A 14,389-nucleotide genomic window follows, 5' to 3' on the forward strand; every position below is an offset into this window, starting at 1 on the left:
ATTTTTGAGCTGTTCTCTTTTGGAGGATTGTTTGTTGCAGGAGGACAACCATCTCATGTCACTTCTGTATGCACCAATTCCTACTGACATTCCTTCATTTCTTTATTATTTATTGTATCTTCTTATTCATTTTATTTGTTTACATTTATATGCCATGCAAAGTTTACTAGGAACTTTACAGAAACATAAGAAGATTCCAAGATACAACTTGCCCTGAAGAGCAACAAATAGTTGGAGGATTGAGAAAATCATTGAGTAGTAATATTTAATTGCCCATTGTATTCCTGTAATTCCAGTTTTTTTAAACACAAAAAATCTTGCATTTTAGATGTTAAAACAATTTTGAGATGAGGGCTAGTATTAGGCTTCCTGGAAGTATGTTTTAAGGAGGGGTTTCTAGGTGAAGGTATGGTAGACCAACACAAGGAAGGGGTTCCAGACTGAGGAGGGGATGCATGGTTAAAGACACAGACAATAACATGAAAAAGACACAGTAGCTAGTCTTGCATGGGTGGAACAAAGGCAGTGATTGGGCAACAAGAAGAGAAAAGTATGGAGGAAGCAGGGACAAAATTATGCAGGATCTTGAATGCAAGAGATAGGAAGCTTAAAGACAGAAGGTGATGATGGATTTAAAGAGGATAGGCATGGTATATTATTTTAGTAGTTGTATCATGGTTCCTTCCCCACTCTGAACTCTAGGGTACAGATGTGGGGACCTGCATGAAACCCCCCTAAGCTTATTTTTACCAGATTAGGTTAAAACTTCCCCAAGGTACAGACTATTTTACCTTTTACTCTTGGTCTTTATTGCTGCCACCACCAAGTGTCTAACCAATATATAACAGGGAAAGAGCCCGCTTGGAAACATCTTTTCCCCAAAAATCCTCCCCAAACCCTACACCCCCTTTCCTGGGGAAGGCTTGATAAAAATCCTCACTAATTTGCATAGGTGAACACAGACCCAAACCCTTGGATCTTAAGAACAATGAAAAAGCAATCAGGTTCTTAAAAGAAGAATTTTAATTGAAGAAAAAAAGGAAAAGAATCAGCTCTGTAAAATCAGGATGGCAAATACCTTACAGGGTAATTAGATTCAAAACATAGAGAATCCCTCTAGGCAAAACCTTAAGTTACAAAAAGACACAAAAACAGGAATATACATTCCATTCAGCACAGCTTATATTATCAGCCATTTAAATAAAACAGAATCTAACGCATATCTAGCTAGATTACTTACTAAGTTCTAAGACTCCATTCCTTTTCTGTTCCCTGCAAAAACATCACACAGACAGAGAGAACCTTTGTTTCTCCCCCCCTCCAGCTTTGAAAGTATCTTGTCTCCTTATTGATCATTTTGGTCAGGTGCCAGCGAGTACCTATCCTAGCTTCTTAACCCTTTACAGGTGAAAGGGTTTTTCCTCTGGCCAGGAGGGATTTTAAAGGTGCTTACCCTTCCCTTTATATTTATGACAGATACGTTGAAGACGAACAGGATGAGAGCCAAGAAGAGTCCAAGAGCAGAAGGCAGAAGCAGTCAAGGAAAGTGGGGATCAAAGGGTTAGATCAGTGGAGATGGAGAGGAAAAGATGGATTTTGGAGCTGTTATTGAGGGGGGAAAATACATAGATGAATTCAGTGGTATTCACAGTGTGGTATAAAAGACAGAAGAGACTCAAAATGGCACCAACGTTGCAAGATTGTAGAAAAGGGAGGATGGTAGATTTTCCAAAAGCAAGAGAGGCTTGAAAGGAAAGAGGAGAAGTCCAAGATCCTGGTTAAAAAGGTTGGCAGTGGGGCTTTGGAACAGCAATATTCAAGTTTCTGTAAATGTGTTGTCTTTCAGTGCAAGGAATACAGATATGAGATATGTCTTATACAAAGAAAAGAGGTGGGTTCCTTTGGTTTGTTTTACAATTTGGAGAGAGCAAAACCCAATACTCCCTATATTTGACCCTGCATTGTCAACACTTTGGATGCATTTGGATATTGTCTTTAACGCTGCTCTAAGATGGATACATTTCAGAAACATAACTGTTTATTTTATTTCCCATATCTTGTCTCAAGTTGAAAAAAAGATATGGTATGATGGAGAACAAAATAAATAATACAATGGAAAGGTAAGGAAATTGACAGAGATATAAACCCAGAGCCTGATTCAAAGGCCATTGAAATGAATAAGACCCTTTCCAGTGACTTCTTTGGGTTTTCAGTCAGATTCCAAATTGCCTTACTCTTTCTCTAATATTTAGTGTATTACCTAAATAGTGTATGAAAGCTATCTATCCACACAATATAGAACTGACTTATTTTGGGATCTAAATTGAATGCGTTAAAGTTATGTTACTCCTGTCAAGAGTTTATGTTGCTTCATTCTAACCAACACAGTAATCTGATTGGCCTTGTCATACTGACATTGAGAGCTGTATTGTTACTGGCAACTGTCAGCAAAATAAAAATAAAAATTGCAAACACTGCTTGTCAGTAAGATCCATTATATCTTGTATATGTCAGTATAAATGACAAGATTTCTCCCCCCTCCTTTCCTTCATATTGTTAGCAGGCAGCTTAATAAAGACAGATATCATATATCAGCTCCTATTTTAGGAAGTTTATACACTCTGAAATGGACCTTAGCAAACTAACTCAAGAAATGGTGGATTTTGTCAATATTGATATGTGCCGTTTGACTATCCCCCCAAATTGAACTAACCGTAAAAAGCTAAAATATCATACATTTCCATACTATGAGCCAATTCCATCAGGAATTGTAAACTGACTGCGCACTGAGCCAACAGATCCCAAGGGGAGTTGATTTGGATGTGCAAGGGAAGTGGATAGTTGTGTGTAGTTGGTATGGGGTGGTTGTTTAGATGGGGAGCAATTCATTTCCGTATGTTTTCTACCTAATCTTGTCTGTGCTTATCCCCAACCCTCTCTCTGCATTCAACTGGTGTTACAGAGGATATGATGATTACAGAAGTCATAAAGATGCCCAGCTGCCCTATGGGACACTGTAGACTGAGGCTCAGGGGTGGAGTTCCAAAAAGACCATAGATTGAGCGGTTAAGGGGGCTAGAGAAGCTACTGAGACATTGTCTACGTGTCTCTTCATCTTTACTATGGTGTATGTGTTTAATCTTTAGCCACATAGTGCCTTATCTGCTGTTTCCGGATGATCCTTTGGGATCAAGTAGCCAGGTGAATTATGTTGGCTCCTTTAGAGTTCATTGATACATAACTAGGTTGTGTGAGAGACTGTAAAATGGAAGGAAGTTTAATTTGGGAAGCGTGTGCTGTAATCCCTTCTGTACATAAGTATGAAGTGGCTACATTGCAATAAAGAATTAGTAGAGTTAATATATTGCAAGCTTTGCTTATTCCACTAAGCTACTTGAATGGACATTACACTACTTTTACAAACATTTTTTGTAGTACAAATGCAAACCTAAAAATATGTCTTCACCAATGTCATTTCAGTCAGCAGTGTCATTGCATCCATCTGACCGAAGTGATTAAAAAACCCACATTTGTATTTGAATTTGCTCAACTGCATTTGTACTCAGGACTCTGCAGTTCTGCTAACATTTCTTTCCCCTCCCTGTACCAAAAAAGGTGACTTGAACATAAAAAGCAAGATTCTCAACTGGATCTACATTGGATGGAGCTATGTCAAATTTACAGCAGCTGAGGATCTTGCCTATAGATCATCTGTCTCTCACAAGGTATGAAGGAAATCAGTAAACCTCAAGGGGAATTTTTAAATTTATATATATGGTTCAACTGAAAATTTCAGAATCATTCAGAAGCAACTGAATTTTCTCAATGTTAACTTGCTGTTTTAAACCTCAAAATTAAATTACAGCAAATTTGTATTCCCATTTTCATCTCTCTTGTGTTTGTATTTTCTTCCCCCACACCCAAGTTCTTTTTACCAGCCTCTATTGCCTAACACTATCTTATGTAGGAAGCATGATTCATCTTCAAGTAGTCCAAAAAAGTTCTATATTCTATGGGCTCCATTTTTATAACGAATATGTGTTTATTTCTTTTTTTTATAGAAAATATTTTATGCTTTAGTTAGGAAGGCTTTGGCTATTCTGTATTCTCATATAAAATATCTATAATTCTGTTGATTGAAAACCAACCAATGTTTGCAATAAAATTCATGCAAGCTGTTCTGTTCCTGTGAGTGACTCATTAAAAATAGATAGAAGACTCCCTGAATGCTAATATAAACTGCCTCTCAAAAATTCTCCAAGAAAAAATAAATACTCCAAGCACATTTTAAAAAGCAAGTGTATGTGAGACACAAACCGAGCCCCTGCAAGTCAGGAGCTGCAAAAATATTTCACACATTTTGAGCAAGCTTGTTCTACTATTTCGATAAAGCACTGTGTGCAGCCAATAGGAGGTACATCAATTTACTACATAGGAAATAGCATTACTGCCTCGAGAATCCCCCATACTACAATTTGCTCCATGGATTAGATGCACATGAAGAAATGAACTTTGACGGTAACTTTCTTTCTGAATAGCAAAGAACTCCTCTAGCTACTGGGAGTGAAGCTGTAAAAATCAAACTCTGTTTACTTATTAGTGAATCTATTTATGCAAATTTGCTCATAGATATTGTCTGTTTTTTTTTTCCTCTCAAGCCTTTTCTATCACTTTTGGCAAACTCTCCTCCCTATTCCACAAGTTTGAAGTCCAAAGTCCTGCTCACATAGCAGAACTAGATGCATGGTATGCTGGCACATCATGCTGTGACATTATATTAAACCAGAGGAGAAGCACCACCAAAAGGATCAACACCCCCATTTAATGCAGCAGCTAGCTATTTACTTCTGGTCTTCTAGTCAAATTCTGATATTGCTTAGGTCTGACAAGAGCACAGCACAAAGTGGTATGTCTATGGACCCTTTCCTTTGAGAGAACGTTGAAGAGTTTTTAGCCTGCTATTGATAAGTCTATAGCAGGACTCTATTAAATGTAGAGTGCAAGATGACCACAACTGACATAGTGAGACCTGGAAATAGACAAGCCCTCTCTTTGTCTGGTGATTTAGATAATGAAGGGCTAAAAAGATTCACATGTGGTACCTGACAATTAGCAAAGACACAAAATAACCTAATCTATGTTTTCCCACTTCTTGTGTGTTTCCTGGTTAAGAGTATCTAAAAGAAGGCCAGAACCCACTATCTGTGTATCTCTTCTATTCCCAAGAGTGTCATGATGTCCCTCATTTTTTGAGCATCTATCATAACTGAATTGCAGGAAATCTGTTCCTTTGTTGATCTTTTCTCACTGATTGAACGGAAGAAGGGGATCTGAAATAATGGAATGATTGGTAGTCCGTGGGCTGTCTGTTTGTTTCCAGTTTATTTTCCAACTTTTTTTCAGATTCATAGGTGTTTGGGGCAGAAGATTATGTAATCTAACCTCCTGTATAATTTATTTTCATTTTATTTGTCTTTCATATAGTTTTAAAACATGAGCACCTAGAAACTTGAATGACTAAACCCACAATTAGGCATTTAAATAGACACAGCATGCTTATTTTTTAAATGGCTTTTTTTCCCCAAACATAGAATATGACCTGGTTATAAAAGAGAGTCTTAACCTAGACTACACAGGCATTATTTAAGTTTTGCAATATACCTTCATCTGGTCTTGAATACACTTATTCCATCCCTTGCTGCTTCTTCTTGACCAACTTTTTTTTCAAGTTTCTTTTTTCATGGGGAATTACAACTTCAAATGTCTTATTCTTTAAATTGGAACATATCTTAGCCATATGCTCCAGAGAGGCTGGAAGCTTATTGCAGATGCCTTCTAAAATTACTCTCCCATTTAAGGAGAAATACTAAATGCAATATGTTTTCATCATTTACACATATTTTCATGGTGTCATGACCATCCTTTCTTCACTTTATTCCTTATTGCCCAAGAAACAGAGGTGGGTAATAACACAGATTTGACAGCACATTCTTTAAATCTCTATCAACATCAAATGCCAGTGAAATTTATTATAGAATGTATTCTGTTCTACTGTGAATCCCTGCAACAAAAAGGGGTATAATCTGGAATTGGTAAAAACGAGTTTCTGTGTATCCAAGAATAATGTTTTCCTTTCACAAACAGTCTCTTACTTGCACAGCCTGCCCCTTCCTTTCTTCATCTGACTCTGAACGTCTAATTTAATCTGTGCTTTAAAAAAAAATGTTCTAGTAGTTGAAATAGTTCAGATCCCTTTGTGAAACTGGACTCTGTTACTGTAAATTTTTTATTAATAACTAGGGCTGACATTTTCAGATTCATGGACAAATTGATAACACCAGGCTACTCTTTTTCTTCAGATGATTTAGATTATAGTAATTATCTTTGCAGTGAGGATAGGAGGTATTAACCAACTGTCTTCACAGTAATCCATCTTCCGAACACCTCTTTTAATCTCACACAGTTTAATAGTAAGGAGAGACAAGCATCAAAGCTGTGGATCTCATGAAGTTCAATATTTTGAAAACTGATAACTATTTTGCAGGGTTCACAGTGTTGGTAAAAATTGCTTAATTTTGTGAATTTTTTTTCCAGCAACTAACTTCCATCCTTATTTTAACATAAAGCATTCAGCTAAGGTATATTTTGGTTAAAAGAAACAATTTACTATATATTAAGAACATAACATCCCAAAAACAAGACTGGCAGGAGGGGAGATCATTTATTGAACTCTATATCTATTTTGCTATTTTCCTCTCTTTGTCTGTGACTGGGCGAGACTCACCCCCTGCAGCACCTCCTGCTGGTTGTCCAGGGAATTAGGGTTCCAGCCTCCGGATCACCCTCTGCAGGCCAGTGTCTCGCTGCCGCTAGCTCCTGGTGCCCCTTTCTCTTGGGGTGCTGCCCCCTGTAGTAACTTCCACACTCTGGATCTTCCCCTTACAGGGGAACCTCCACCCTCTATCCCCACCTTGCCTCGGTCTTTGGGCTACTGCTAGTCACCATCTAGCCCCCATTCACTGGGGCAGACTGCAGTACATAAGCCACTCATCACTGGCAAGGGGGATTTGGATCTGCTGCCTCTGCCTACCCTTGGGCTGCCCTCTGCAACCCCAATACCGTTCTTTAGCCTTCCCCTAGCCCTGCAGCCTGGGGGGTTTCCAGGCCAGAGCTCCTCAGCTCTTCTGGCCTTCCCCCATCTCTACTTCGCCTTAGTTACCCAGGTACACTCCCCAGCGGCCAGGCCCCTCTCCTTCTAAAGGCACGCACAGGCGGAGAGAGAGAGAGTCTCTCTGCTCCTGCCCCACTGACCTCTTATAAGTGCCAGCTGGGCCCTGATTGCCCTGGCTATAGTTGTGGTTGCTTCCCCCAATCAGCTCAGCTTTTCCCCTGCCACAGCCCTCTCCCAGGGCTGTTTTAAGCCCTTCAAGACAGGAGTGGGGTAACCACCCCGCTCCACTTTCTTTCCCTCTTTTTGATCAAGGACTCTCTGAATTTATTTTTCCACTATGCCTGACATATGACGTATTTGTGTGTGTATTTGTGATGTTTTATAGTCTTCTTTCTTTACTCCACAATGTCTCCTAAGTAGACCACAGACCAAGTAGTTTGGGTCAAACTGTCAAGCCCAGTATATATGAGCAGCCTCTAAGTTAACACAAAAGCACCCACTGCCCAAACAAAACTTCAGTTTCCCTATTAACCCTCACTAGAAAAGGGTTTCTTTTTTATACTGATTATTCTCTCCAGCAAGCCATTCTAGTGTCTGTGCTTTAAATTTGGCAATGCAGAACAGCTGTACCTGTAAACTAACTAGCCATTTTGTAATTGATAGCTGCTGGCTGTATCTTTGTTTTCTTCAGCTAAGAAATACCACTTATGTTTCCTCCCACTTTTTCTTTCTTTTTAATTGAGGATGTGTAATTTTACCTATCACACACTATCAAATTAGGGCTGGGTGAATTTTTTTGGCTCCATAGTGTATTTACTGAAAAATAGTTTCAGTCAACCCAAAACTATTCATTAATTTGGTCCAACTAATTTTGACTGGGCAAAAAAGTTTTTGGAGCCAGCTACAGAAAAGTTAGAGAGTGACAGTGCTTTATAATGTTTAGATGAAAAACATAGTGCATGTATGCATCCTTCATAACCTTGAGCCCAGTGGTTAGGGTATTTGTCTGGGATGTGGGAGATCCAGGTTTCTATCCCCACTTTAGAAAAGGAACTCTCTATCCCAGGTTAGTAGACTAACCACCAGGCTACAGGATCTTCTACTTTCATTCTCTCTAGTTGAAGCTATTTCACTTTGAACAAAAACATAAATATTCATTAGACCAAAGACAGAGTGAAAGAGAATTACTCCATAGTCTTGTGATTATCTTCTAGCTACCTAAAAAACCAAAAGGGATACATACAGGAAATGGAACGCAGGACATGTCACCAAGAAAGTATACATGGAAATAGAAGAAGGTGTTCTTCAAATATGTTAGACAGAAAAGAAAGATCAAGGATAGTGTGGGTCCACTGTTCAATAGAGAAGGTTAGCTGGTTACAGAAGATGATAGGAAGGCAGAGCTGCTCAGTGCCTACTTTGCTTCAGTCTTCTCACGAAAAATAACATATGCCCAATAACTAGTGAAGTTGCCATAGATCAGTATAAGTAAAGAATATGTAGAGATCTTCTTACCAATTTGAATGACTTAAAATCAGTGGTGCCAGATGCTATTGACCCAAGGGTACTGAAGGAATTAGCTGAAGAAATCTCAGAGCTACAGACAATAATACTTGCAAACTCGTGGATGCCAGGAGAGGCCTTGAAAGACTGGAGAAGGGCTAACATAGCACCCATCTTAAGGAAAGGGGGAAAAGGAGGAGCCAGGGAAATATAGACCCAGTCAGCCTGACTTTGATACCTGGGAAGCTACTAAAGCAATATATAAAACATTCTATTTAGGAATACCTGGAGAAGGAAGGGTAATCTCTGGCAGCCAGCATGGGTTTACGAAGAACAAATCATGCCAAACCAGCTTGATTTCCTTCTTTGACAGGGTAACTGATTTGGTGAATAGGCGGAATGCAGTGGGCATAATATACCTGAACTTCAGCAAGGCTTTTGACACAATCTCACATGACATTCTGATAAGTAAGCTGGAGAAATGTGGGCTTTGTGGAACAACCATTAAGTGGATACACATAGGGAAGAACAACCAAATGCATGAATACAGAATGGGGGATAACTGGCTTGGCAGCAGCACTGCTGAGAAGGATCTGGAAGTTGTGGTGGATCATAACCTCAACATGAGTCAGCAATGTGATGTTGTTGTGAAAAAAGCAAATGCAATTTTTGGTTGCATTAACAGATCCAGAGCATGCAAGTCACAGGAGGTGATAGTACTACTCTTCTTGGCTCCAGTTAGGCCTCAGCTGGCATACGGTGTCCAATTTTGGTCACAAATGTATAGAAAGGATGTAGAGAAACTGGAAAGGATCCAGACAAAGGTGAGGAACAAAGATGATCAGTGGGATAGAACACAAGGCATATGAGCAAATGCTGAAGGAACTGGGTATGTTTAGTTTGGAAAAAAGGAGGTTAAATGGGGAGGGGGCATGATAGCAGTATTCAAATACTTGAAAGTCTGCCATAAAAAGATGGTGAAAAGCTGTTCTCTCTTGCCACAGATGTCAGGACAAGAGACAATGGATTCAAACTGCAGCATAACAGATTTAGATTAAATCTCAGGGAAAACTTCCTCACTGTAAGAACAGCAGAGCAATGGAACAGACTGCCAAGGGAGGTTGTGGAAGCTCCTTCACTGGGGGCTTTCAAAAGGAGGCTGGAAAGCCATCTCTCTTGGATGGTTTAGACACAAATCCTGCATCTTGGTAGGGGGTTAGACTGGATGACCCTTGCAGTCCCTTTCAATTCTGTGATTCTATGATTCAGACACTCTACTGGAGGATAGGAGATGTGGACTGAAATCTACCCTCTGAATCGGAAAGAGAGAAGCTTGGAATCCACATCTTTTACTTCCCAGATAAGAGCCTTAATCGTGAGGCTATAAAGTAATTTTCACTCTCTCTTTCTTTGGTCCAATGAATATTTAAGTTTTTATGCAAAGTGGAACAGCTTCAACAGGAAAGATTGAAAGCAACCTACCCCAGATTAAGCTTAGCCTTGTGGTCAGTATGCTCACATGGGGATCTGAGTTCAAGTCCCTTCTCCAGAGTGGAGATTCAAACAGACTTTTCTGATTTTTTGACAAATTAAGAATATATTTGGAATTAAACAAAATATTTTTTCTGATTTTTCAGTTTGTCGGCACAATAAAACATCAATTATTTAATTGATGCTAATCACAAGTTATATACACGAAAAGACAGAACAGAAAACAAGCAGAGAAAAATAGGTGGACATTGATAAAGGAAGGTAATATGCAAAAGGAGTCTTCCCCCATTGAGTTCTTTCCACTACTTTCCCATTCCTTACCTTCTCTCCAGGTTGTCTTCTTTTTTACATTCCCTTCCTCAGTTTGTCTAGAGCCCATGTCTGTGGCTCTTTGGGGTCAAAGACTATATTGTATGGTGGCAGCCTATATAAGAGAGCAGTGTAGTTGGGGCAGAAGAGCATCTGCATGAGTTGCCTTTGTGTGTATGTGTGTGGGGGGGTATTCATTGTTTTTCCCCCTGGCATTATGGGGGAGGGCAGTGAGGGAGATCAGTGAATCTCCCACTAACTTCAATAAGGGCAGGATTTTTCCTTCAGTATTTATGAAAATATGGTGTTAGGTAAGCTACTGCAGTTACCTCAGACACCATGGTGTGTGATAACTACTTATGAAACATGACCTATATGAATAGCAGAACAAACATACTAAAGGGGTATGGTTAAAGGTTACTCTCCCTCTGTTGAGTGCCAGGATTATTTTCTGGAGGTGTTTGCTTTATTTTTTTAATATTTTGTTGTTTTGGGGTTCTTTTGTTTCATTGTAATTGGACATATAACCATTACATTAGATGCACATGCTCTGTAAAAGTCCTTTTAAAAATCCCTCTTAAGAGAGAGAAAGACTCTGTTTGTGCTTAAACTCTCAAATCAGGTGATGCCAAAGGCTGCATGCATCACACTCCATTGACTTCAAAGCAGTTTCTCTGGATGTGCAGCCATGTAACTGAGATTAGATCCTGCTCCAACATCTCTGGTTGCAAAATATTTCAAGTTTTGCTAAAAGGTGAGACAAGGCTTATTTTTACAATATTAGCAAGATTAAATAAATAAAATGTCTGTGGTGCATAACATACACACAGAATTAATTTACATTTATATTATGATATTACATCCCTACCTGCAGGTTCTAGCAGCAACAAAAAAGTTAACATACAGTATTTTTATCAGAGTTAGAGTGAAAGCAATAAAACAGAGCCTTAAGGGGTGGGGGGTGGGGGGCCATAATCCATTTCATTTTCATGCTGAGAATGTAGAGAGACATTGAGAGGATATGAAATGATTCTATCTAGATATTATAATTATTATAATTGCTTATTCTGATCTGATATAAAGTAGCAGCTGGCCCCAGTTCAAATAATTGGAATGCACACAAACAAAAGGATAAGCTGTCCATATTTTTGCCCTTTTGAATGTCAAAGCATGTTTTAACCATAGCAAAATATCTTGGGACTTTCCATTATTTTCCTCAAGATTAGTCTATTTTGTATCTTCTGTGACAGGGTCGGGCCAGATGGCTATAGGAGAGTATATTTTTTTTAAGCAAAAGATGTTTTTATTTGCATAACACACTTACAAAGTAAAAACAGCAGCATATGCAATGTGTAACACAGCAACCAATCACAGTTGTTTTCTCATTAGCTTCAGGGGAGGGAAGTATTCAAGCTTGCCTGGGCCCAGAGCGGGGGGCTTCCTTGACTCTCGTGGTCTTCCACCCTTCTGAGTTACCTGGTGGCCCAGAGCGAGGGGGCTTCATCGACTCTCAAGGTCTGCCATCCCCTTGAGTTACCTGGCGCCACGCCCAAGTGTTACCAACAATTCCCTCCTCTGAAAGCACCCAACAAGAGGGGCAGGCTGTGGGGTGGACAATCCGGGGGCGGGGGGGCATGTGCACCCACGTGTGAAAGGACCCTTCTAGGGTGGTGGTGTCCGCAGCAACAATGGCTGGAGCTGGTGTCTCTTACTCTCTCCCCCAATCAAAGGATCAAAACAAAGGGAGCTGGACGTGGACACCGAGCAGAGAACCTCGGACAGTGCCCACCACTCCTCAAAAGCATCAAGGGAGTTGGTGGACGCCACCCAGAGGAACTCCGCCCGAATACATGAACGGACCGAGGATCAGAAAACGGCCCCAAAGTCAAAGGAAACTCCATCAGCCAACCTCCTCTCTCTGGTTTTATAGATGGCCGTTTTAGCCAGAGCCAGGAGGAGATCCCGCGACTTTGTGAGGCCATGGATGGGGAGTACATAAATAAAAAGGTGAGGGGAAAAATGCAACCAAAAACGTAATAGGAGATTTGTGAGGAGCTGGAACAGGGGCTGCAGCCTGGTGCACTCCAAATATACGTGTGCCAGGGTTTCCCTCACACCACAAAAGGGACAAGTATCTGGGACGGGGGTGAACCACACCAAGTACGTGCCTGTGCTCACAGCTCCATGAAGGAGCCGCCAACTGATGTCTCCAACGGGCCTCGGAACCAAGGTGGAATATAGGCTGGCCCACCGGGGCTGAAGGTCTCGCCACTTTGTGTCGGGGTGGGACACTAGGGTGAGGGCATGAAGGGTGTGGAGCGTGAGCATGTATAGATATTTCCTTGGTGCGGTTTGAAAGCGTACCAGCTGCAATTCATGCAGCCGGCTCGCAGTGAAGGGGTGCGGGGGTCGATTGGATCTGTGGGGCATGCGTCCAATTAAAAAGTCCAGTGGGCCTGGGGTAGAGGGTGGGCGGGGTGTGGCCTCAAGCAGGACTCGCTCAAGGTAAGCTCAAGCAGTGGGCGGCAAAGCGGCCTTCGCCTCCTGCAGTACGTGCCGGGGGGTATGAGGTCTGGAGAGCCCCATGCACCGGGCAAGCATCAGAGGATCCAGCCAGTCTCCCCGGTCGTAGTCCAGGAAGTCTCCGACTCTCGTGACTTCTGCCAGGATCAAGCTCTGGCGCACCGAGCGGGACTCCGCCACCTGCACAAGGAGCTGGGGGTTGTGTAGCAGGGGCTCTGCGAGGAGATCTACCCCCTCGGTGGCCGCCACGGACCTTGTCATTAAAAACAGTTTCCAAGTCCGGAGGAGGTCCTGGTAGAAGACCGGCAGGCCGGAGAAGTCTCTCGGAAGACCTCCCAAATGGAAATAAAAGAGCTGCCAGTCATATCGGAGCTCTCAGATGCGGCGCAGGATGGCGTGCGCCAGTGTGCTCCACGCTGAGCTACCTGCACCATAGAGGAGCCTCTGTTGGGCCTGGAGGCGGAAGACACGGACCTGAGTGTGTAGACACTTCAGGCCCTGTCCTCCTTCCTTCAGGGGTTGATGAAGAACCCCTACAGGGGCCCAGTGAGTTCCTGACCAAAAGAACCCCAGCACCGATGTCCGCAGGTTGGTCAGGAAACCCGGGGCCGGGACCAGGGTGTTGAGCCAGTACCAGAGCATGGACAGGACTAGTTGATTAAGCACCAGCACTCTTCCTCGGAGGGAGAGACATCGGAGCAGTCCCGTCCATTTCCGGAGCCACTTTATCACCCCTCCCTCTAAATTTTCCCAGTTCTCCAGCAGAGAGGAATGCATGGCAGAAAGGTAAACTCCGAGGTAGAGCAGCGGACCCACGCTCCACCGGATGCTCTGAAGCGCGGGTGGGAGGGAGCTCCCCTGCCACCAGTCTCCTACCACCAAGCCAGAGCTCTTGACCCAGTTGACTCGGGCAGAGGAAGCTGCCGAATAGATGGCCTGGCAAGCCTCCACCCGTGCCAAGTTGCTGGGGTCCTGGATCACGAGGAGCATGTCATCAGCGTACGCCGACAGGACCAGCCGCAGCTCCGGCTCCCGCAGCACCAACCCTGAGAACCTCCTGCGGAGGAAACAGAGGCAGGGCTCAATCTCCAGAGCATACAGCTAGCCTGAGAGGGGGCACCCCTGCCGTAATCCTCGCCCAAAGCTGACCGGTTTGGTCAGGGTCCATTTGTGCTTAACCAGACACTCTGTGGAAGCATACAGCACCCAGAGAAAACCCACAAACTGGGGTCCAAAGCCAAACACCTGCAGAGTGCTCAGGAGGTACCCGTGGTCCACCCTATCGAATGTTTTCTCCTGATCTAGGGACAGGAGGGCGAATGACAGACCGTCTCTACTCCCGAGTTCCAAAAGGTCCCGAACCATAAATAGGTTATCAAAGATACTGCGGTC

This window comes from Lepidochelys kempii, chromosome 1, assembly GCF_965140265.1.
Source record: "Lepidochelys kempii isolate rLepKem1 chromosome 1, rLepKem1.hap2, whole genome shotgun sequence".
Classification (NCBI taxonomy): Eukaryota; Metazoa; Chordata; order Testudines; family Cheloniidae; genus Lepidochelys; species Lepidochelys kempii.